The 24,554-nt window shown below is 40.9% G+C and overlaps 1 pseudogene; it reads left to right on the top strand.

Annotated features, from left to right (window-relative positions):
* The first annotated feature begins 17,511 nt into the window (after positions 1–17,511).
* Positions 17,512–24,267, top strand: LOC128026531 (nuclear factor 7, brain-like; annotated as a pseudogene).
* Positions 24,268–24,554: the final 287 nt, after the last annotated feature.

The raw sequence follows: 24,554 nt of genomic DNA, 5'->3' as shown, positions 1-24,554 counted from the left end.
GCAGTTATACCCTTCTCAATGACCACAACAGCTTGATGTTGTCTAATACTGAGCTGCAAATATGGCTTTTACCATTACTCCTTTGTATTATTCCTGAACCAGGAATACTGGTGCCTGATACATGTTTTGGGCATGTCATTTTCTTATTAGTATATTTGCATGATAGATAATTGATTACACTTGCAATTATATATTAAAGCAATTTCCTTTAATTAATTGCATATTTCTCCTCTCTTATATCGTTTTGCTAGTGTTGGTGGTTTCTGTGGTTCATAACCATTTTTTTGATTCCAATAAAGAATAAATTCACTAGAACTGTGTGGTACTGTAAAATTAGTCAAAAGGCAAAAATTATAGACTAGTCAAGTGATCGATTATTTCAACCACTAGTCAGCGCTGTCGGAAACAATGCATTGCATGCATTAACCATAATGCGTACAGTGTTTGCAAGTACGACATGAATTTTAGGAGCTTTTACTTTCTATGACCTTATCTATGTTGCATGTAAAATTTAAATATGTAATGTAATAATTAAGGGTGTGCCTGAAGCCAAGCACAGCACACTCACCAATCAAACAGCTGTGCTGCGCGTCAGTCTCTCAAAAAACAAACCAGTTATAGTGGCTAATAATCAGCTTCGAAACTGATACATTTTCTACTTGTCCTACATGTTTGCATCTTTATCTTTGGCTGGTTTGCACGGCACACACATATTTGTTTAGTGAAGTTCACTAAACATTAAGACTCTCTTAAAGAGTTAATGTGATGAAAATGTGCGCATTGAATTGATTCAGTCATGTTCAAATGATCACTAAACTTTTTTTCATCTCTCTGCTTGCATGATAAATGTTATTTTAGAAATTAATAATTATTTTAGTTTAGCATGGCATACTTGTTCAGTGATAACTATGAAAAAAAAAGATAGCCATAACGGTCTTATCAACGCTGTATCCGAATGCAGATACGAAAATTGTTGTGATTGTTACAGAAACAAATACAGATACAAATACTGGCTGTTACATGAAAATGTAAATATGTTATGTCATAATTATAAAGTTTTGACAATTTACATATGTAATTGTTGCATACGGCTATGAATTGATAAGCGTTTATTGATAAAAAAAAAGATTTAAAGGGGGGGTGAAATGCCATTTCATGCATACTGAGTTTTTTACACTGTTAAAGAGTTGGATTCCCATGCTAAACATGGACAAAGTTTCAAAAATTAAGTTGTACGTTTGAAGGAGTATTTTTGTTCCCAAAATACCTCTTCCGGTTTGTCACAAGTTTCGGAAAGTTTTTTCGAGTATGGCTCTGTGTGACGTTAGATGGAGCGGAATTTCCTTATATGGGTCCTAAGTGCGCGCTCTTCTGCCGGAAGAGCGCGCGCTCCCGTATAGCAGAGCACTGAGAGGCTGAGCACAGCCTGATCAGAGCGAGAGCGTCGCGAAAAGTCACAAAAGGAGTGTGTTTTTGGTTGCCAGGGCAAGACAAGCCTGCACAGATTACCAAAAGAGAAACAGCATTAAGGGACCAGTGGATGGAGTTTATTTTTACAGAGCATCAACGGAGTTTTTTTGTTTGTTCCCTGCATTTCGGATTGCACATCGTTTATTTCTTAAGGATAATGCAGTCCCAACGGAAAAGGGTCACGATTGTGTGTTGGAACCACATGCGGTGAGTAAAACTGCTTCAAATATCTCTGTGTTGTTAACTTAGCTATCAGCGCGTAAGCACATCAAGTAAACAACATGCGATGTTGTCATCAAACTGCACTTTCCATATGTACAGCTTAAAAAAAAAAAAAGACGACATAAAGTGGAACTTAGTCATTTTCCAAAACCGCTAAGCAAATATATACAGTTTCAGTACATACCACATAGCATACCGCCTTTGCTGATGCTGCTCTTGTTAAATTTCAGCCTCTGGATCTGTGTCACAGCTTCCACATGCTCTCAACGCAAAAGCCTACTGGCGCTCGTGATTCTTTAGCTCCGCCCACAAGTCACGCCTCTAGGCGCTCGTGTTTTTCCGGGGAAAATCGGTACAGACTATCTTTCTCTTATAAATATAATAAAAATAAAGACTTTTTGGAGTTATGAAGGATGCAGTACTACTCTATAGGTACTCAAGATTAACAGGATATTGAGTGAAAACGAGCATTTCACCCCCCCTTTAATGTCTTTTCATTTACAATAGCGTGAACCACAAGTAGTCGAGTAACTCGAGTATTTTTGTAATAAAAAATCAACTAGTAGAAATCAGTAGTCGTGCAACCCCCTATATATATATGCAGAACATTAATGGCGATAACGGCTCAACACTATTTAAGACCAATATGCCCTGCAACTACAGTTCGGCAGTTGTGCAATAACAGTGGATCATCTGAGTAGGAGTTACATGACATAGGCTATCCGGTTCACCCCAAACAATGATAAAACCTTACAGTAATCTCACAAATGCATGTATTCCATGAGTATGTAATCATGTCAGTGCAATTTAGACATCCAATGTATTCAGAGACCCAGAAAACATTGGTTAGACACCAAGATTACTTGGCTAGGTCAAATAATAAAGCAGTTAGGATACCATAATTCCTCAAATAAAAACTGGTAGTCAAATAAACGCCGGGCCTCTGATAGTGGCAAGAGGTGTGGACAACACGGACAAATAAAGGTTGTTCTTAAATAAAGGCCAGGGGAAAATTTGTGTGGATAATCAGCAGAACCAGATTACAAACGTACACGCCCACTGCCGGAGTGGATAGTTTTCGAGTCAAGAACTGGTTGCATCAATTTTCGGATCACCAGTACACTGAAGCGAGTACTGTTTCTATTGGACGCGTCCGATTCAAGAACCGAGAAGCTGATGATACTGCGCATGCGTGATGCAGCATAAAGCAGACTGACACACAGTGCGAACTGGTTCTTTTGGTGATTGATTCTGAACTGATTCTGTGCAAATGTTATGATCTCTGTCCTGGAATGCTATCGCTTTTAATTTAAAACGGTTTATTTAAAACAATTATTTATCAATAAGATGGAATTAGAAATAAAGGCCTGTTTAAATTTCTTCAACTATATCAAAGACTTCGTGAGATGATGACAAATACAAGGTGGTCCTTTGTTACAACCTACCCCACTACTGGGATAGGTTGTAACACATACAGGGGTAAGTTGTAACAGGTAGAAAAAATGCACAAAAACTAAGGGTACTCCAAGTGATATGCCACAACAATGGTTTTATTTTAAATGAATAGCTGCAACAATCAAATATGTGTGAATATGGGGAGTGTATGAGCATATTGTGTGTTTTTGTGCATGCACACGTGTGCGTTTGTGTGTGCATGTCTGTACGTGCGCATTCATATGGGTGTGTGTGTGTGAGTGAGAGCAAATTAACATACACACATTTACCCCCACTCCACAGAATGAACAAATGAAATGCATTCTTTATCAGTCACAATGGTGACAAGAACAAACAAATTAAATTCATTGTTAATCAGAGTCACAGTGATGACAAATGAAATTGATCAGGCCGGGAGTGCATGTCTGGTGGGCCCAAAAGCTACATAAAACACACTTGACCCACACTTCTTTGGATCTTGAATTTCTGAATGGTTTCATGCAGACGACACACAAATCTTCCTCTTCTAAAGAGGAGTTATCAGCCTTCACCCTTTTCCCGGCAGGTTTTTTTTACCTTCTTGTTTTTGCTTTTCTCACTCCCCAAGATTTTTTTTCTGATGTTTTTCCCTTTTCAAATACGAGCGCCTCTTCTTCCTACCCCTACCTGTCTCTTTGCTTGCTCGGCATCTCATCAGAGTGCAGGTCGACTCTTTTTAAAAGACTCCACGATCTGTTTTTCTCACCCAAGTTCTAGGCATTCTGTAGAATTATTAAAATCACAAAAGTGTTCTTAGTTGTATGTAAGGGGATGGTTGTAACACTTTCAAAACACGTGTTACAACCTACCCCGCCACTGTCACCCATTGTTTAGCTAGCTGTATTAGCATGGTGCTTTTAAATTAGCAGGAGGTTGATACACCATTCTTTACTAGATAAACTACAGTTTGACCTGATATAACTCATACAAGATTATCTACGGTAGAAGTACTACAACACTTCAATGGTTTGAGTCTTACCTATCAGATAGGTCCTTCAAAGTATCTTGGAGAGGTGAGGTGTCCAAGTCTCAACATCTAACTACTGGGGTGCCTCAGGGCTCAGTTCTTGGACCAATTCTCTTCTCTGTCTACATGGCATCATTAGGTTCTGTCATTCAGAACGTCTCGTTTACGTCTGTAACCTCGGTTCCCCGAGAAGTGAACGAGACGATGCGTCAATAACGCTTTGGGAACACATTCTGCGTAAGTGCGTCTGAAGCATCCATGTCAACTAGTCCAATGGCGAGAGTGAGCGTCAGGAGTGACGTCACGACCAGGAATTGATAAAAACCCCAACCGGAGCAACCGGTGTTAGCTTCGACAGTGCCGAAGCAAGTCGATCACAGGGACGAAGGAAGTATGGCAGGGAGACGCATCGTCTCATTCCCTTCTCGGGGAACCGAGGTTACAGACGTAACCAAGACGTTCCCCATCGAGGGAGAGACGATGCGTCGATAACGCTTTGGGAATGAGAATACCCAAACCGCCATATTACAAGTGCCTGAGTGTCAGACAGAAAAACCAACGCCTCAACAATTAAAAACCTGAGACCCGGGAGTAGCGTCCAGGTCTAGGCTTTAAAACCAGACGAATGTGAGTGGCGAGGACCAGCCTGCCGCATCACAAACATCCTGAAGAGAGGCCCCAGATAATAAGGCTCTAGAGGCTGCCATACTCCTAGTAGAATGAGCTCTGACCCCCAAAGGGCACGGTAGGTCAGAAGACTCATAGGGAAGAAGGATAGCCCCAACTATCCACTTACTAAGTGTCTGTTTAGTGGCAGGAAGACCTATCTTAGGTGACCCGAAACAAACAAACAGCTGATCGGATTTCCGAAAAGAAGAAGTCCGATGAACATAAGTGTCCAATGCTAGCACCGGGCACAAGAGGTTAGACTTTTCCTGGTCCGATGATGCAAACGGGGGAGGACAGAAAGCCTGCAGAACAATAGGTCTTGGAACAATGGTCGGTACCTTAGGGACGTATCCCTGCTTAGGGTAGAAAATGCTTTGACCATCCCAGGTGCAAATTCAAGGCAGGTGAAGAGAGATCCTGAAGGTCTCCGACTCTTTTAAGGGATGAAATAGCAAGGAGAAAAGTAGTCTTAAACGAAAGAAACTTCTCAGAGACCGAATCTAGGGGTTCAAACGGAGCCCTAGAAAGGCCTTCTAAAACTATAGCCAGGTCCCAGGCCGGCACTCTAGTACGAGTTGCAGGTCTCAGCCTCAAGGTGCCACGAAGGAAACGAGAGATAAGAGGGTCTCGACCCAGAGATGCACCACCAACTGGGGCATGGAAAGCCGAGATGGCCGCCACGTAAACTTTTAAGGTGGATGGACATAGACCAGAAGTGAAGCGGTCTTGTAAAAACTCAAGAACTGAGCCAACAGAGCAGTGGACGGGGTCACACTGATGTTGGTAACACCAAGAAGAAAAAACATTCCATTTGAGTCTATAAAGTTTCCTCGTAGCTGGAGCTCTGGAGCTAAGAATGGTCTCCACAACCTCAGTTGAGAGACCACTCTCTATGAGTTGCACCCCCTCAGAGGCCACACCCAAAGCTTCCAAATCTCTGGCCGGGGGTGAAATATAGTGCCCCCGGCCTGAGATAGCAGGTCTTTCCTGATCGGGATCTGCAAGGGAGAACCGTCGAGGAGATGAATCAGGTCCGCAAACCAGATTCGAATCGGCTAGTGTGGAGCTACGAGAAGTAGACTTACTCCGTCCTGGCGGACTCTCTCCAGAACTCCTGGGAGCAGAGCAACAGGGGGAAAGGCATACAGACGTAGCCTCGGCCACGTCTGTACCATAGCGTCCAACCCCAGGGGGGGCTGGATGAGTAAGGGAGAACCATAGTGGACAGTGCGTCATGTACTGAGACGCAAACAGATCCACTTCTGCTTGGCCATAACATTCCCATATGAGCTCCACCACCTCGGGGTGAAGCCTCCATTCCCCTGGACTCAGCACCTGCCTCGACAGGGTGTCTGCTCCAATATTCTGAGTCCCTCGTATATACATAACCCTCAGAGAGCGTAATTTCCCCAGTGACCACAGGAGGATCTGGTGCGCTAATTTGCAGAGTGGGCGCGAGCGCAGACCCCCCTGACGGTTGATGTAAGAGACCACCGATGTATTGTCTGTACATGATGGTCCCTCAGGTCTGGCAGGAAGTGCCTCAAAGCTTTGAAGACAGCCATCATCTCCAGGCAGTTGATGTGCCAAGAGTGATGATGGCTCTCCCACAGACCCTGAGCTGAGCGGCCTTCCATTACCGCTCCCCAGATGGTAAGGGAAGCATCTGTCAAGATGGTAACCCGATGACAAAGAGCTCCCAATACCGGACCCTGGGACAGGAGACACCGCCGCGTGATCTTGATCGTACGAAGTGGGTTTCCCCTCGGGGAGAACCCTCTGGTCCTGAGCCACCACTGTAAAGGTCTCATGCCCAGCAGGCCAAAGGGGATCACATTGGACGCTGCTGCTATGAGACCCAACAATCTCTCGAACTGTTTTACAGTGCGTGACTGGCCTAGCTTTAGCTCTGAAGTGGCTGTGAGAATGTTGGCTACACGAGCGGGCGAAAGAGCGGCTCGCATCGTGACCGAATCCCATACCACCCCAAGAAAAGTGGTCCTCTGTAATGGAGATAGCACACTTTTCTTGGTATTGAGCCTCAAACCCAACTTTTGCATATGAGCGAGGACGACATCTCGATGCCGAACCGCCAACTGTTCTGATTCCGCTAAAATCAACCAGTCGTCCAGGTAATTCAGAATACGTATGCCCCGCAGCCTGAGCAGGGCCAGAGCTGCATCTACGCATTTCGTGAATGTTCGGGGTGAGAGAGCTAGACCGAAGGGAAGTACCCGATACTGGTATTCTTTGCCCCCGAAAGAAAACCTTAGGAACTTCCTGTGCTGAGGGAGGATGGAGATATGGAAGTACGCATCTTTTAGGTCTATTGTGACGAACCAGTCCTCGGATCTGATTTGAGTCACGATCTGTTTGAGTGTCAGCATCTTGAATTTTAATTTCTGAACTGTACGATTCAACAGACGAAGATCTAAAATGGGACGCAGCCCTCCATCCTTTTTTGGAACAATGAAATAACGGCTGTAAAAACCCGATGCCCTGTCGGGAGGATACACCTGCTCTATAGCATTTTTCGCTAAAAGAGATTTCACTTCTTGCTCCATGACCAGAGCCTGCTCGGGATGCACTACTGTGAGCAACACCCCGTTGTAGCGTGGGGGACGAGAACCAAACTGGATTCTGTAACCCTTCTCTACTATCTGCAGGACCCATTGAGATATATTCGGCAGACTTTTCCATTCTGTCAGACATTGTACTAAGGGAACCAGCCTCTCAAGGCTGGCCTCTGGTGTAATTTGAACAGCTAGTTCGGGGACCTGAAGCCGAAGCGCAGGAACCACCCGAGTTAACTGCTCTTGGACCCCCCTCAGAGGGAGCGAGCCCGACGGAGCATCTGGGAGACACAGCGCCAGAGACCCGCTGGAGGCACCAAGGGTGGCGGGGTTGGCAGGACAGCCCCGTGAGAGCACCGAGACCGGACGGGCACCACTCGATTGGGGCTGCCCTCACAGGTCTGACCCATTTGGCGTCAGGACCTTTTCTTCTGAGCCGAAGCTTTCTTAGCGAGAAGAACGGTCCTCAGATCCGGCTTCTGCTTAGATTGCTTTGGCTGTGAGTGCTGGCTCGGTCCCCGTGATTTTTGAGGAGGAGCGCGAGACGCAACACTCTCTTTTTGAAAAACACGATACGAGGAGCATGATGGCTGGGGCTGCCTTGCACGCCCAGCAGCATCAGGATTAGATCGGCGAGGGAGAAAACTTTTAAAAGCTTCAGATTGCTTTTTATTTTCTTGAAATTTTTCAACCACTTCATTCACAGCATCACCAAACAGTCCTTCATGAGAAATGGGAGCATCTAAAAGAAAAGATCTATCTTTATCTTTAATATCTGAAAGATTAAGCCAAAGGTGTCTTTCTGTAGAAACCAAAGCAGCCATAGATCTACCAATAGCACGTGCTGTTTCTTTAGTCGCCCTGAGAGATAAATCCGTAGCCCGACGAAGTTCGCGAATTTCGTCACGGCTGACTCCCTCACTGTTATCTAACTCCCCCAGCAGCTCAGCCTGATAAGCCAGAAGCAAAGCCATCGAGCCTGACCTGCTGCTGTGTAAGCTTTACCCACTAAATTAGATGTGATCTTTAAAGGCTTCGTGGGCAAAGTCGGGTTCTTAATAGATGACGCTGAACCAGGGGAAAGATAGCTCGCGAGCGTCTGCTCCGCCCGGGCATCGCTTCATAACCATTTTCTTTCAGCCCTCTTATATCAGAATAAATGCGCACTTGAGGGCTGAAAAGACGTGATGAATATGGCTTATTCCACGATCTAGACAGCTCACTGTGAAGATCAGGGAAAAAAGGGAGACCCCGTGATGTAGGCGATGTTTTAGAAGACAGAAAACGCTCGTCTAATTTGCTTTTACTAATTTGCAGAATAGTTGCTTAGCCATTGTATATAAACTTTGCACAAGACAATAGTTAATATGACAGATAGGTTTGACACAGATCGCTTGCTGAGGCACAGAAAGCTAACACCGGTTGCTCCGGTTGGGGTTTTTATCAATTCCTGGTCGTGACGTCACTCCTGACGCTCACTCTCGCCATTGGACTAGTTGACATGGATGCTTCAGACGCACTCACGCAGAATGCGTTCCCAAAGCGTTATCGACGCATCGTCTCTCCCTCGATGGGGAAACATGGCTTTTCATACCACTGCTATGCTGATGACAGTCAACTCTACCTCTCATTCCATCCTGATGATCCGACGGTAGCTATTCGCATCTCAGCTTGTCTAACTGACATTTCTTCCTGGATGATGGACCATCACCTTCAACTCAACCTTGCCAAGACAGAACTGCTTGTGATTCCAGCAAACCCATCGTTTCATCACAATTTTACCATCAAGTTAGGCACATCAACCATAACTCCTTCAAAAACAGCTAGAAGCCTTGGAGTTATGATTGATGATCAGCTGACTTTCTCAGACAACATTGCTAAAACTGTCCAATCCTGCAGATTTGCTTTATTCAACATCAAGAAGATCAAGACCTTTCTTTGGGAACATGCTGCACAACTCCTTGTTCAAGATCTTGTTCTGTCCAGGCTGGACTATTGCAATGCCCTCTTGGCAGGTCTTCCAGCCAGTTCTATCAAACCTTTACAATTAATCCAGAACGCGGCAGCAAGATAAATTTTTAATGAGCCAAAAAGAATACACGTCACACCTCTGTTTATCAATTTACACTGGCTACCAATAGCTGCTCGCATAAAATTCAAGGCATTGATGTTTGTCTACAAAACTACCACTGGCTCTGCACCCATTTACCTAAATTTGTTACTTCAGACATATGTGCCTCTAGAAGCTTGCGTTCTGCAAGTGAACGTCGCTTGATTGTGCCATCCCAAAGAAACACAAAGTCACTTTTATGGACTTTTAAATTAAATATTCCTTAGCCATCTTCAAGAATCGGCTTAAAACACATCTCTTCCATCTTTATTTGACCCTCTAGCTTTAACACTCACTATTCTAATTCTATTCTTTAAAAAATCTAACTACCTTTCTAATCTTTTTATATTCTATTTTCTTTTCATTTATTATGCAATTGTATATGTACTGTATGTGTGTGTGTGTTTGTGTAAAGACCTCTAACTAGCTTGCTCTATTCTTTTATTTTTTTTATTCTATCTGTTTTTCTTTTTATTTATTATTTTATTTAAAATCCCATGCTACGTGTACTGTGTTAAGCTAACTGAGGCTTGTTATATCACTTATATATCATTGCTCTTTTGTTGTTTTTGATTGCTTCCACTGTCTTCATCTGTAAGTCGCTTTGGATAAAAGCGTCTGCTAAATGAATAAATGTAAATGTAATGTAAATGTAAGTACTAAACAAAATATTATTTACAATCCCACATGGAGGTTTTCCCATCTGTGTTGCTATCTCTCCTGAAGCTACAGCAGAAAATCTAATTCTGAGGCAAGAAAGTAAATGTGTGTGTGTGATTGGATTTTCTGCTGTAGCTTCAGGAGAGATAGCAACACAGATGGGAAAACCTCCATGTGGGATTGTAAAGGAAGCCTGAGGAAACTGACACTGTCACATGACTCCTATCTTATCCCTGGTTCGTGGAATTTGTAGTGTTACAACTTTCCCCGGGTTACAACTATACCCGGTCTCCCCTACTACGGCTTTTATTGCTATATAGCTATGTTTATTGTCCCCCCAACTGACGAAATCTACGCCCCTGATTACAAAGATCTTACAACAGCACAATAACCAAAACACACAACAATGCTGGACAGACAAATACAATTAGTAAACAATATGATAAAAACAACAGATCAATTCCATGTTTTGCCACATAATTATGTTAAGAAACATACATGTGCTAACGCTGTTATCTCTACTCTGGTGACCTCATTTTAAAAGCTACATGATATTTCTCACAAGCGAGGTAACAACGGCGCTGTTTGTGAAGATAATGAACTGTTCACTGTTAGTAGAGACGCTGCTGCCAAAAAACAATTTTGAGAGACATAAACTCAGAGAAGTAATATACTCTCTCTCGCTCTCTCTCTCTGTCTGTCTAATAACTTCATTAATATCTGCATTAGTCTGCTATCAATGGCTCAAGCCTCAGTAGGTCTAAGATGACGTTCTGGAATAAGCATCGTAGGCGTTAAAGATGCAGAATAAATTAATCTTACTCACAATAGGGGTTTAAGTACAAAAAAATGGACAAATGCCTTGAAATATATAATCTGATTAATGCCTTGAAGTGTAGCAACCGTAGTATAAGCGGAATAATTGACTCCGGGCCATTGTATTATTAGGAAAATAATGCACACCCAAGGTTTAACGGTGTAACTTATGGTGTCAAAATAATGCCATATATATATATATAGTGGCTGGGTGAAGTAGGACACGACTCGAGGATGAAGGTAAGTTCCCCGAAGGGTGGATTTTATTAACAGAAAGGGGATGTGGAAGGCGTTGCTGTGAGGCGGTTTGGTGCTCAGTGCTTGGCTGTGGGTGCGCTGGTGCAGTGTGGGTCCGTGCTCTCCCGTGGACATTGGGGCTGGCAGTCACACACTGCTCTCTGTGGGCAAAGGGAAAGACAAGATTAGCAGAGTCTTGCAGAGAATAATTATTGTAGAATAATTATATATATATATATATATATATATATATATATATATATGCCATTATTTTGACTCCATATACAGGGTTTTCACGACGCGTCATCAATCCAGAAGTCGGCCATTTTGGAGGCACAGAACGTAAATAATGCCACTGAATGGACTCGCAAATTTGCCTGATTATTGCTGCTAAAAAAAATGTTGAGTTTTGGTCTGTACTAATCGGTCGCATCGGTTAAAAACATTTAGAGTTCTGTCAAAAGTTAAAGAGAAGAGAGCAAAAAAAGTGATGAAAGAAGGCGTTTGTGGTTTGGAGAGGTACAATTACAGCATCAGCTCATCAACCACATGCACATGTGTAAAAAATGAATTTTTACAAAAAGCTCATCCACCGCTTCCAGTGGTTCAGTGGGCAGATGAATGCATTCAGGACACTCTGGCTCTTGAGCACCCTGCTGCTCAGGTGATGGACCTTGGCCACTAGCTGGTCCTGCTGCTGCTTAATGTGCTCCAGCAAGCTTAAAATGTGGACCTGAGCAGCTGTTGAATACATAGTATTATAGAATAATTCTGTTATAGGGAACATGCTTAAAGTTGCTGCCGAAACAAGGCTTTGTTGTTGCAGAGTGCCGGATGAGCAGACAATTATTATTTTTGAAACCAGCGCAGCGCAGAAAAGCTGTAACGTTACATACCAGCCTCCTACAGTTCTGCAGCTCAAGACGCAGTAGTCCAGCGCGTCGGCTACACATTTCCACGTTGTAAAATTAAAATAAAACAACATATCTATCGCAAATGTAAACACCTCCATCAAAGCAACGTCATTCCCGTATTGCCAAAGAGCTGCATGGACACACATATCAGATCTGAACAGTTGCGTTATACAGTGTGGACATCATTATTTTAGATCAGATTCCAATTGGATACAAAGATAATCGTATTTGGACTAACAGTGTGAATGTAGCCGTAGTTAACTACGTCAACATTTAAGCCATAGTCGACGCTTCATTTACACATGTGCTGTAACTGTACCTCTCTCAACCACAAACGCCTTCTTTAATCACTTTTTTGCTCTCCTCTTTAACTTTTGACAGAACTCGAAATGTGTTTAACCTATGCGACCGATTATTACAGACCAAAACTCCACCATTTTTTAGCAGCAATAATCAGCCAAATTTGCGAGTCCGTTCAGTGGCATTGTTTATATTCAGTGCCTCCAACATGGCCGACTTCCGGATTGATGACGCGTCCGTGAAACCTCTATTAACTCTGCTTGACATCGTGGCCACATCAACCACCCCAAGTTTTTCTAATAATTCAGTGGCCCAGAGTCAGTTATTCCTTACTTGTATATTTTAATGTTTTTTTGTTTGATGGTTTGTTATTCTCAAGATTTTATAACAGTATATTTTAACGTTTTCCTGCTAAACCTGATGTTGGTCTTTGACTTGTTTAAACACACTCACCTTTCAATCAATCATCTTTATTTATATAGTGCTTTAAACAAAATACATTGCGCCAAAGCACTGAACAACATTCATTTGGAAAACAGTGTCTCAATAATGCAGAATGATAGTTAAAGGCAGTTAATCATTGAATTCAGTGATGTCATCTCTGTTCAGTTGAAATAGTGTCTGTTTTAATTTGCAATCAAGTCAATGATATCGCTGTAGATGAAGTGACCCCAACTGAGCAAGCCAGAGGCGACAGCGGCAAGTAACCGAAACTCCATCGGTGACAGAATGGAGAAAAAAACCTTGGGAGAAACCAGGCTCAGTTGGGGGTCAGTTCTCCTCTGACCAGACGAAACCAGCAGTTCAATTCCAGGCTGCAGCAAAGTCAGATTGTGCAGAAGAATCATCTGTTTCCTGTGGTCTTGTCCTGGTGGTCCTCTAAGACAAGGTCTTTACAGGGGATCTGTATCTGGGGCTCTAGTTGTCCTGGTCTCCGCTGTCTTTCAGGGCTGTAGAGGTCCTTTCTAGATACTGATCCACCATCTGGTCTGGATACGTACTGGATCCGGGTGACTGAAGTGACCCTCTGATCTGGACACAGACTGGATCTGGTGACTACGGTGACCTCGGAACAAGAGAGAAACAGACAAATATTAGCGTAGATGCCATTCTTCTAATGATGTAGAAAGTACGGTGTTATGTGAAGTGTTCCGGTTCCAGTTTACCTAATTAATGCAGCCTAAAAATCCTTTAACGGATTTGGATATTAAAAGCATATTAGTATGTTATGTGTATGCCAGGTTAAAGAGATGGGTCTTTAATCTAGATTTAAACTGCAAGAGTGTGTCTGCCTCCCGAACAATGTTAGGTAGGTTATTCCAGAGTTTAGGCGCCAAATAGGAAAAGGATCTGCCGCCCGCAGTTGATTTTGATATTCTAGGTATTAGCAAATGGCCTGAGTTTTGAGAACGTACCAGACGTAGAGGAGTATAATGTAAAAGGAGCTCATTCAAATACTGAGGTGCTAAACCATTCAGGGCTTTATAAGTAATAAGCAATATTTTAAAATCTATACGATGTTTGATAGGGAGCCAGTGCAGTGTGGACAGGACCGGGCTAATATGGTCATACTTCCTGGTTCTAGTAAGAACTCTTGCTGCTGCATTTTGGACTAGCTGTAGTTTGTTTACCAAGCGTGCAGAACAACTACCCAATAAAGCATTACAATAGTCTAACCTTGAAGTCATAAATGCATGGATTAACATTTCTGCATTTGACATTGAGAGCATAGGCCGTAATTTAGATATATTTTTGAGATGGAAAAATGCAGTTTTACAGTCTTAGACAGTGTTCTAGGTTATTACAAGTTAGAGTTTTTAGGCCCTATGATTAACATCTCTGTTTTTTCTGAATTTAGCAGTAAGAAATTACTCGTCATCCAATTTTTTATATCGAATATGCATTCCATTAGTTTTTCAAATTGGTGTGTTTCACCGGGCCGCGAAGAAATATAGAGCTGAGTATCATGAGCATAACAGTGAAAGCTAACACCATGTTTCCTGATGATATCTCCCAAGGGTAACATATAAAGCGTGAAGAGTAGCAGCCCTAGAACTGAGCCTTGAGGTACTCCATACTGCACTTGTGATCGATATGATACATCTTCATTCACTGCTACGAACTGATGGCGGTCATATAAGTATGATTTGAACCATGCTAATGCACTTCCATTAATGCCAACAAAGTGTTCAAGTCTATGCAAAAGAATGTTGTGGTCAATTGTGTCAAACGCAGCACTAAGATCCAATAAAACTAATAGAGAGATACACCCACGATCAGATGATAAGAGCAGATCATTTGTAACTCTAAGGAGAGCAGTCTCAGTACTATGATACGGTCTAAATCCTGACTGGAAATCCTCACATATACCATTTTTCTCTAAGAAGGAATATAATTGTGAGGATACCACCTTTTCTAGTATCTTGGACAGAAAAGGGAGATTCGAGATTGGTCTATAATTAACTAGTTCTCTGGGGTCAAGTTGTGGCTTTTTTATGAGAGGCTTAATAACAGCCAGTTTGAAGGTTTTGGGGACATATCCAAATGACAATGAGGAATTAATAATATTCAGAAGAGGACCTATGACTTCTGGAAGCACCTCTTTTAAGAGCTTAGATGGTATAGGGTCTAACATACATGTTGGTTTAGATGATTTAACAAGTTTATACAATGCTTCCTCTCCTATAGTAGAGAATGAGTGGAACTGTTCCTCAGGGGGTCTATAGTGCACTGTCTGATGTGATACTGTAGCTGACGGCTGAATGGTTGCAATTTTATCTCTAATAGTATCGATTTTAGAAGTAAAGTAGTTCATAAAGACATTACTGCTGTGGTGTTGGGAAATGTCAACACTTGTTGAGGCTTTATTTTTCGTTAATTTGGCCACTGTATTGAATAAATACCTGGGGTTATGTTTGTTTTCTTCTAAAAGAGAAGAAAAGTAATCAGATCTAGCAGTTTTTAATGCTTTTCTGTAGGATATGCTACTTTCCCGCCAAGCAATACGAAATACCTTTCCTCCAGCTGCGCTCCATTTTTCGGGCTGCTCTCTTTAGGGTGCGAGTATGCTCATTATACCATGGTGTCAAACTGTTTTCCTTAACCTTTCTTAAGCGTAAAGGAGCAACTGTATTTAAAGTGCTAGAAAAGAGAGAGTCCATAGTTTCTGTTACATCATCAAGTTGTTCTGAGGTTTTGGATATGCTAAGGAATTCGGATACATCAGGAAGATAACTTAAAAAGCTGTCTTTTGTGGTAGAAGTGATGGTTCTTCGATACTTGTAACAAGAAGTAGAATTTACAATTTTGGCTATATGAAGTTTACACAGAAATAAATAATGATCTGAGATATCATCACTTGGCTGAATAATTTCAACACTATCAACATCAATTCCATGTGACAGTATTAAATCTAGAGTATGATTTCGACAATGAGTAGGTCCTGAAACATGTTGTCTAACACCAATAGAGTTCAGAATGTCTATAAATGCTGATCCCAATGCATCTTTTTCATTATCGACATGGATATTAAAATCACCAACTATTAAGACTTTATCTGCAGCCAGAACTAACTCGGATGTAAAATCACCAAACTCTTTAATAAAGTCTGTATGGTGCCCTGGTGGCCTGTATACAGTAGCCAGTACAAACATAACAGGGGATTTATCATTAACATTTGTTTCTCTGGATAATGTTATATGAAGCACCATTACTTCAAACGAGTTATACTTGAAGCCTGCCCTCTGAGAAATCCTGAGAACGTTGTTATAAATTGAAGCAATTGCTAAGTTAACTCCTCCCCCTTTGCCTTTTAGACGCGGCTCGTGTTTATAACAATAATCTTGGGGGGTGGACTCATTTAAAATAATGTATTCATCAGGTTTTAGCCAGGTTTCTGTCAAGCAGAGCACATCTATATTATGATCAGTTATCATATTATTTACAAAAAGTGTTTTCGTAGAAAGGGATCTGATATTCAATAAGCCAATCTTTATCATTTGTTTATCCATATTGCATCTGTTTTTTATTTGTTGAACCTCAATTAAATTGTTAATCTTAACTTGGTTTGGACGTTTTTTGTATTTTCTAGTTCGGGGAACAGACACAGTCTCTATAGTGTGATATCTAGGTGAAAGAGTCTCTATGTGCTGAGAATTAACTGACCTCTGTGACGGGAGGCAGCTAGCAGACGGTCGGTTTAGCCAGTCTGTCTGCTTCCTGACCTGGGCCCCAGTTAGTCAAGTATAAACACTAAGATTATGTGCCATATTTCTAGACAGAAGAGTGGCGCCGCCCCAGGAGGCACAGGCGTAACTATCGGTAAGCAGGGTAAGCGGTTGCTTACGTGCCCGGACCAATCAGGGGCCCGCCCGCGTTGCTGGAAGAGTTTGATTGACAGCCGGGTCCCCCTATCGAATTTGATTACTTTTATTTTTTTCGCATCGCATTACTCACCGTGCTTGATGAAATATTCTTACTGCGGTAGTTTGATGAACTTGTGGAAAACTGCAGCGTGAGAGAGGAGAGGAGAGGAGAAAAGAAAACGCTAATGACAAGCTAACGAGTGCTAACGCTTTGCAGGTGTAATGCAGTCACGGAAGAGTGAACGATCAAAGTTAATCTGATAAGATTGATCGGTAATATCAGAAATATGGTGTGAATTAAGTTATATTTTACAATTTAAAAAACAAACAAACAGACAGTGATAGTAAGAAAGATTATAGAGAAAAAATATAAAATAAAAACAGCTACATGGAGCTATGATTAGCTACAGAAAGCCAACACTAAGTTGAGAAAACACTGTCCAACAGCGACACCAACAGGACACTCACATGATCATAAGCTCCTCCCTCTCACAGCTCTTACCAGGAAGAGACTGACATGTTATTTCTCTTTTCTGTCAAACTTACTCTTACTGACAAAAGCAATAAAGAATCAACAACCAGTGAAGGAACGAAGAGAAACACTTTAAAGAAGGATTTCTGAGTCATTTGTTTCTGAATAGACAGCAGATCTTTGAGATTCTCTTGGTGATTTATTTTTCAAACCATTGTGGTGAAAGTGAAAGTAGTTTAGATCTCTGGAGCTCAAACAGTGAACATGGCGTCTCTAAATGTATCAGCAGAAGAGCTCTCTTGTCCTGTTTGCTGTGAAATCTTCAAGGCTCCTGTTCTTCTATCATGTAGTCACAGTTTCTGTAAAGAGTGTCTTCAACAGTTCTGGAGAACCAAGGAAACAAACCAAGGAGTGTCCTGTCTGCAGGAGAAGATCCTCAAAAAGAGATCCTCCATGTAACCTTGTGTTAAAAAACTTGTGCGAGTCATTTCTGAAGGAGAGAAAGGAGCAGTGTTCATCAGGATCTGAGGAGATCTGCAGTTTACACAGTGAGAAACTCAAACTCTTCTGTCTGGAGGACAAACAGCCGGTGTGTGTAGTGTGCAGAGACTCACAACAACATGACAGTCATAAATTCAGGCCCATCAGTGAAGCGGTTTCATCTTATAAGGTAAGAGAAATTAGTTTTTTAACTTCATGCTGTTGCAAAGTCCTGTTTAAGTGTTGATTTGATTGATCAGGATGATTGTGTTTAGTCCAGCTGAACCCTATTATCAATGGAGTTTCACAGATTGGGAAATTAAAGGGTTAGTTCATCGAACGAACCCTTTTTATGTAATTAATTAATGTAATTATGTAATTAATAACTTACCCTCATGTTGTTTCAAACATGTAAGACCTCCTTTTATCTTCTGAACACAGTTTAACATATTTTAGATTTAGTCCGAGAGCTCTCAGTCCCTCCATTGAAGCTGTGTGTACGGTCTACTGTCCATGTCCAGAAAGATAAGAAAAACATCATCAAAGTAGTTCATGTGACATCAGAGGGTCAGTTAGAATATTTTGAAGCATCGAAAATACATTTTGGTCCAAAAATAACAAAAACGTCGACTTTATTCAGCATTGTCTTCTCTTCCGAGTCTGTTGTGAGAAAGTTCAAAACAAAGTAGTTTGTGATATCCGGTTCGCTAACAAATCATTCAATGTAACTGGTTCTTCTTGAACCAGTTCACCAAATTGAACTGAATCATTTTAAACAGTTCGCGTCTCCAATACGCAATGACTTAAGCTGTTAACTTGTTTAATGTGGCTGACACTCCCTCTGAGTTAAAACAAACCAATATCCCGGAGTAATTCATTGACTCAAACAGTACACTGACTGAACTGATGTGAAGAGAGAACTGAAGATGAACACCGAGCCGAGCAAGATAATGACTCGTTCACGAGTAAAGAACCGTTTCTGTCAGACGCGTCCGATTCGTGAACCGAGGAGCTGATGATACTGCACATGTGTGATTCAGTGTGAAGCAGACCGACACACAGAGCGTCTGAACCGAACTGATTCTTTTGGTGATTGATTCTGAACTGATTCTGTGCTAGTGTTATGTGCGTGGGTAAACCGAAGGCTTGAATCAAGGGCAATCATCGCAAATTACGTCGAGCGCAAAAGAACCGGTGACCCGTTTTCTTCAACCGGTTTATTGAATTGAACTGTCTGAAAGAACTACTGGTGATCCGAAAACCGATGCAACCGGTTCTGAGTCAATATTTTGTTATCTGTCTCGGCTCGGTTTTCATCTTCAGTTCTCTCTTCACAGCAGTTCAGTCAGTGTACTGTTTGAGTCAATGAATTACTCCGGGATATTGGTTTATTTGAACTCAGAGGGAGTGTCAGTCACGTTAAAAAAGTTAACAGCTTAAGTCATTTGTGGATTAATGCGTATTAGAGATGCGAACCGTTTAAAACGATTCAGTCTAAATTGGTGAACTGAATGATCTGTTCGTGAACCGGATATCCAGACTGCTTTGTTTTGAACTCTCTCTCACACAGACACTGAAGAGAAGACAATGCTGAATAAAGTCCAGGCGGCAAGGAAGTCGACCGGAAGTTGAAGTCGGCCGGGTGCTGCAATCTTGTAGCAGAACTTCACTTGCGTTAGCCTCCCATTGACCTCCCATTCATTTTGGCGTCACTTTGACAGCGAATAACTTTACATCTGAGGTTATTTCTAAAGATACATGACAATGTATAAAGGGCTCCATTACCTTCTATGTTACATTATGGCCCCGTATAAACAGTTTTTGTAAAAATAGGCTAACGATTGCGTCATAACCACTCGTCTCTCTGTCGCATTACCGTACAGACAGGAGGAGAAGCTCGCAGGCAATTAACTTAATATGGCGTACTGGCGTTACATTTTAAAATACTGTACAAAATAATTAATCAGAATACTTACTCCTGCTCACTCACGCCAAAGAACTCCCCGCTCAAGCTCGCCGTCTCTGCAAGATTAACGATGGCAGTTTGCACGCACAGCTACTAGAAGATTTACATCTGTCAGACAGGTTGCTGACGTCTTCAAGCTTAGTTTGAGTCTGCGCGTCAGAAACAGAAGTGCTAAAAAACGCTAAAACTGGGCTTCATTTGTCTCAATTGAGTTCCAACGGGGTCGCTGTGTCCATTTCTTTTAGTCTCTATGATAAAGTTGTAGTTTTTGCTATTTTTGGACCAAAATGTATTTTCGCTGCTTCAATAAATTCTAACTGACCCTCTGATGTCACATGGACTACTTTGATGATGTTTTTCTTACCTTTCTGGACATGGACAGTAGACCGTACACACAGCTTCAATGGAGGGACTGAGAGCTCTCGGACTAAATCTAAAATATCTTAAACTGTGTTCTGAAGAAGAACGGAGGTTTTACTGGTTTGAAACAACATGAGGGTGAGTTATTAATGACACAATTATGATTTTTCGATGAACTAACCCTTTAATAACTACGGGGGCAGATACATTTTCACACAGACCCAGTTTGTATTGAATAACTTTTTTGCATCAGTAAATATCATTGTCATTTATAAACTGTACTTTGTGTTTGTTCAGGTTTTTATGCTAGATTTTAATTTCTGAATTAATTTTGAATGTAATTTTCAGGAATCGTTTTCCACAGCATTATATGATTTAACCACTGTCTCATCTTCTCTTCTTCTCTTCACTGTAATCTGGTTTTTATGTGTTTTTGTTAAATTCTAGGAGGAGCTCATTACAGCACTGAAATCATTACAAGAGAAACTGAAACACAATGAAGAAATGAAAGAAGAGTTTGAGAAAACAGTTGAACACATCAAGGTGAGGAAACAGAGTCATTCTCAGTACAGCTGTATGATCACTAATGGACCTCAGTTGATTATTTGTGTAAATGAGGAGCGTCAATCTTCTTCTGGATCTGTTATATGTCTGTATCTGAGTCTCTTTCAGATCTGTATGATGTGATTGTGTTGATGTGTGTTGATGGAGACGATTGAAGTGAATGTGATGTGATTTCAGTCTCAAGCTGAGCACACAGAGCGTCAGATTAAACAGCAGTTTGAGAAGCTTCATCAGTTTCTCAGAGATGAAGAAGAAGCTACAATCACTGCACTGAGAGAGGAAGAGGAGCAGAAGCAGATGATGAAGGAGAAGCTGGAGGAGATGAACAGACACATCTCAGCTCTTTCACACTCAATCAGAGACACGGAGCAGATGATGAACGCCAGTGACGTCTGCTTTCTGAAGGTCTGATTTCAGATCATCCATTGATTGATGATTGATGATTGATTGAGTTCTTGATGATCAATGGTGTGTTTGTTCTGCAGGAGTTTCCAGTCTCGATGGAAAGGTGAGTGATCTTCTCTCTCTCTGCTTCTGATCCAGAAATACTTCAGTTCTGATCCTGAATGTTCTTCCAGAGTCCAGATCTCATCACAGCCGGATCCACAGACACCTTCTGGAGCTTTGATTCATGTGTCGCGTTACTTGGGCAACCTGCCCTTCAGAGTCTGGAAGAAGATGCAGGACATCGTCCAGAACAGTGAGAAGATCTGAGCTCACAAACGCAAACAAACACACACACACACACACACACACACACACACACACACTGGAAAGATACCATACTGACAGATTTCAGCATTATGAATCAATAACCAGATGATCTACTGCACCAAAATCAGCAGCTTCCTTCTAGAAATAATCAATCCCAGCATGAGCTTGACTTTCTGTTTTCAGTCTCATGAAAGACACAGAAGTGATTTCAGCAGTTTCTATTTCCCATATGATGACTGATGTTTATATTCTACTTAAATATTCTATTTATATTTTCAGTTAGGTTTTATTTATATATTTTAGGTTAAATAATTTATATGTTTTTGTCATTTTTATTACTTAAAAATTTAATAAAAATATTGAACTTCATATTTAATGTATAATTATAATTGTATTTAAGTTTTAGTAATTTTAATACTTCAAGTTAATTTATTTTAATCAGCTGTCAAAATTACATTACATTTAATTTTAATTGTAAGGTTTTCATCTAATAATTATTTACATTATTTAAGCTTAAAAATATTTATAGTTTTATTATATAGCAAGATTATTATTATTTATCTGCATTATTGTGGAATAATACCTACTTTGTATTTATTAATTTAATAAATAGGAAACATTCAGTAAAAATCTTTGTGATCCATACAAGAGAAACGCTGAGGAACATTATATGGATATGAACATCATTTATTCTGCATTATTATATTGAGAATCTCATTTGAATATAAAAGCACTGTGTAAAGTGCTGTTCAAAGGAAAGGTTTTATGTTAAAAGCAGCTTCTCACAATAATTTAATATAGATGACAGTGTTAATCAAATGAATCTCTATTCAGTATCTCCCTCACTGTTTCTGACTGTAACTTCACACAGACTGACAGCGATCAGAGGAAATGTCTGATCAACGGGAGGATTGTCATAATCATCTGTGTGTGGTTCACTCTTAGGATCAGACAGAACATGTTTTCCCAGTGAGAGGCACATTTTTTTTATTGTTTTTTACTTGTATTGAGTGTGCTCTGAGCATCAAAGCCCTTACGAAAATTAACCATGGTTTTACTACAAATAAAACCAAAAAAACATGGTTACTGTAGTTAAACCATGGTAACCACAAATTAACCATGGTTTTGCTATATTAACCATAGTTTAACCATGGTATTTGTAGTAAATCTGTGGTTTTACAAATGGTAGTCAATACGCCAAAAAACCATGGGTTACTACAGTTTTACTATAATAAAACCATGGTTATTTTTCATAAGGGAGGTCAAAACTCTGAGCAGAAAAAGCGCTCGACGTCATTTGTGTTTTTTTCATTGTCCAATCAGCTGAATTTAGTTAGTTAGTGGTTGCTGGGATCGTCCAGAGACTGAAGTGATGGAGGAGAAACTCGTGCTGCTGTCACACGTCACCCAGAGATGAGCTTCTGCTAATATAACGGTTTACTTAACAGCAGAACAAAGATTTTAGAGAACATAAAAACACTACACCCCACTGCTCTTTTCTGAATTAAACCAAGTCAACCAAAGCCAGGCAGTGTGTATAAGAACATCATGAACATCAGAGTAACAGCAGCATCTGTTGATTGTGTCTCATCAGCTCCTGTGATTCTGGATCCAAACACGGCTCATCCACGTCTCGTTCTGTCTGATGATCTGACCATTGTGAGACGGAGCGAGAACAAAAAACCTCTTCCTGATAATCCTGAGAGATTTGATGAGTTTCCTTGTGTTCTGGGTTCAGAGGTGTTTAACTCAGGAACACACTGCTGGGATGTGGAGGTTAAAGAGTGTCCATTTTGGATTGTTGGAGTCACTACAGCATCAAACCAGAGGAAGGGAAGTGGTTTCTTTAACACTGATGTCTGGTGTGTGTATTATTATGAAAAGAGACTGCCTGTATTGTCTGGTTTCCGTGTTGAACAGCATCTTGAGCGTGTGAGAGTGAATCTGGACTATGACAGAGGAAGAGTGTCATTCTCTGATCCTGTAACTAACACACATCTACACACATTCACAGCCTCCTTCACTCACACACTCTTCCCAGTCTTCTGGTGTACTTCCTCTCTGAGGATCTTACCCTTCAGTAGTCAGTAATCATTACTCCTGCAGCTCTGGATCTGCCTGCTTTCATCGTTCATCAGGTTTCTTGTTAGTTGAACTCTGATCACTGATGGATATTAATCAAACTCTACAAGTAATGATTAAATGTCTATAAGATTCATGTTATCTGCAGAAGTGAAGTTAATGTCAATTAATATAATAATATCAATGCAAATAGCAAAAGGTATTAAACATTTGGGAAAAACTAGATATTATTATTTGCCCTGTTGTTGATCTGATATCTTCTATTGTTCTCCTTATTTGTAAGTCACTTTGGAGAATAGTGTCTGTTAACGATTAAATGTAAATCTATTGTGTTATTTTTTTAATCAAGTGTTTTATTGTACAAAATATTTTTTTTTTTATCTTAGCTGGCCAATTGGCGTTTACTTTACTTAATTTACATTAATTGTTTTATTGAAAAGTGTCTTTTTGCTGTAATATATACTAATATTATATATTTCCTCTAATGTTAATTTGAGTTGCATTGCAGCATGATGCTTTTGATCATAGACATAAATACCTAGACGCCTCATTGGCTGCTTTGAGCCGTTGCTGCGATATGTCAACGCATCCGCCATGTTTGTGAGGGCAAGACTGCCTTAAAATACATGGAAGTCAACAGGGGAGCTATATTATTATTATTTTTTTTATGGATAAAAACACAACGTTCAAATTTATCAACTGATTTCAGAGGTTTGGGATCTACGTGCAGTAAAAAAATAAAAATGCAATTATTTAGTTAGGTTTGGAAAATTATGAATTTTCATATTAAATTGTGAACGCTCACACTTATCGCACTTGTTGATTTTTTTTTGGTTTACAATTCTAATGTTAATGTAGTAACACACATTGCACAATCTGTCTCAACTGCCACAAAGTTTAATGCTGTGTTCACACCAAACGCGAATAGAGCGTCTAGCGAGAATGATTTCAATGTTAAGTCAATGCAAAGGCGCGTTTACGCGCGTCTGGAGGTCTCGCGGCGCGGAAGACGCGAATTCGCCTCATTCGCGCGTCTAGTTCGCGCGAATGACGCGAATTGACGCGCGAATAGGGCGTTTCGCGCGAAGGTGCTTTTTGTGCATTTAGCGTTTGACGCGAATTCGCGTCTGCCGCCCGAGTT

The sequence above is a fragment of the Carassius gibelio genome, chromosome A13, assembly GCF_023724105.1.
Source record: "Carassius gibelio isolate Cgi1373 ecotype wild population from Czech Republic chromosome A13, carGib1.2-hapl.c, whole genome shotgun sequence".
Taxonomy (NCBI): Eukaryota; Metazoa; Chordata; class Actinopteri; order Cypriniformes; family Cyprinidae; genus Carassius; species Carassius gibelio.
This window is presented reverse-complemented; position numbering and strand designations above follow the sequence as displayed.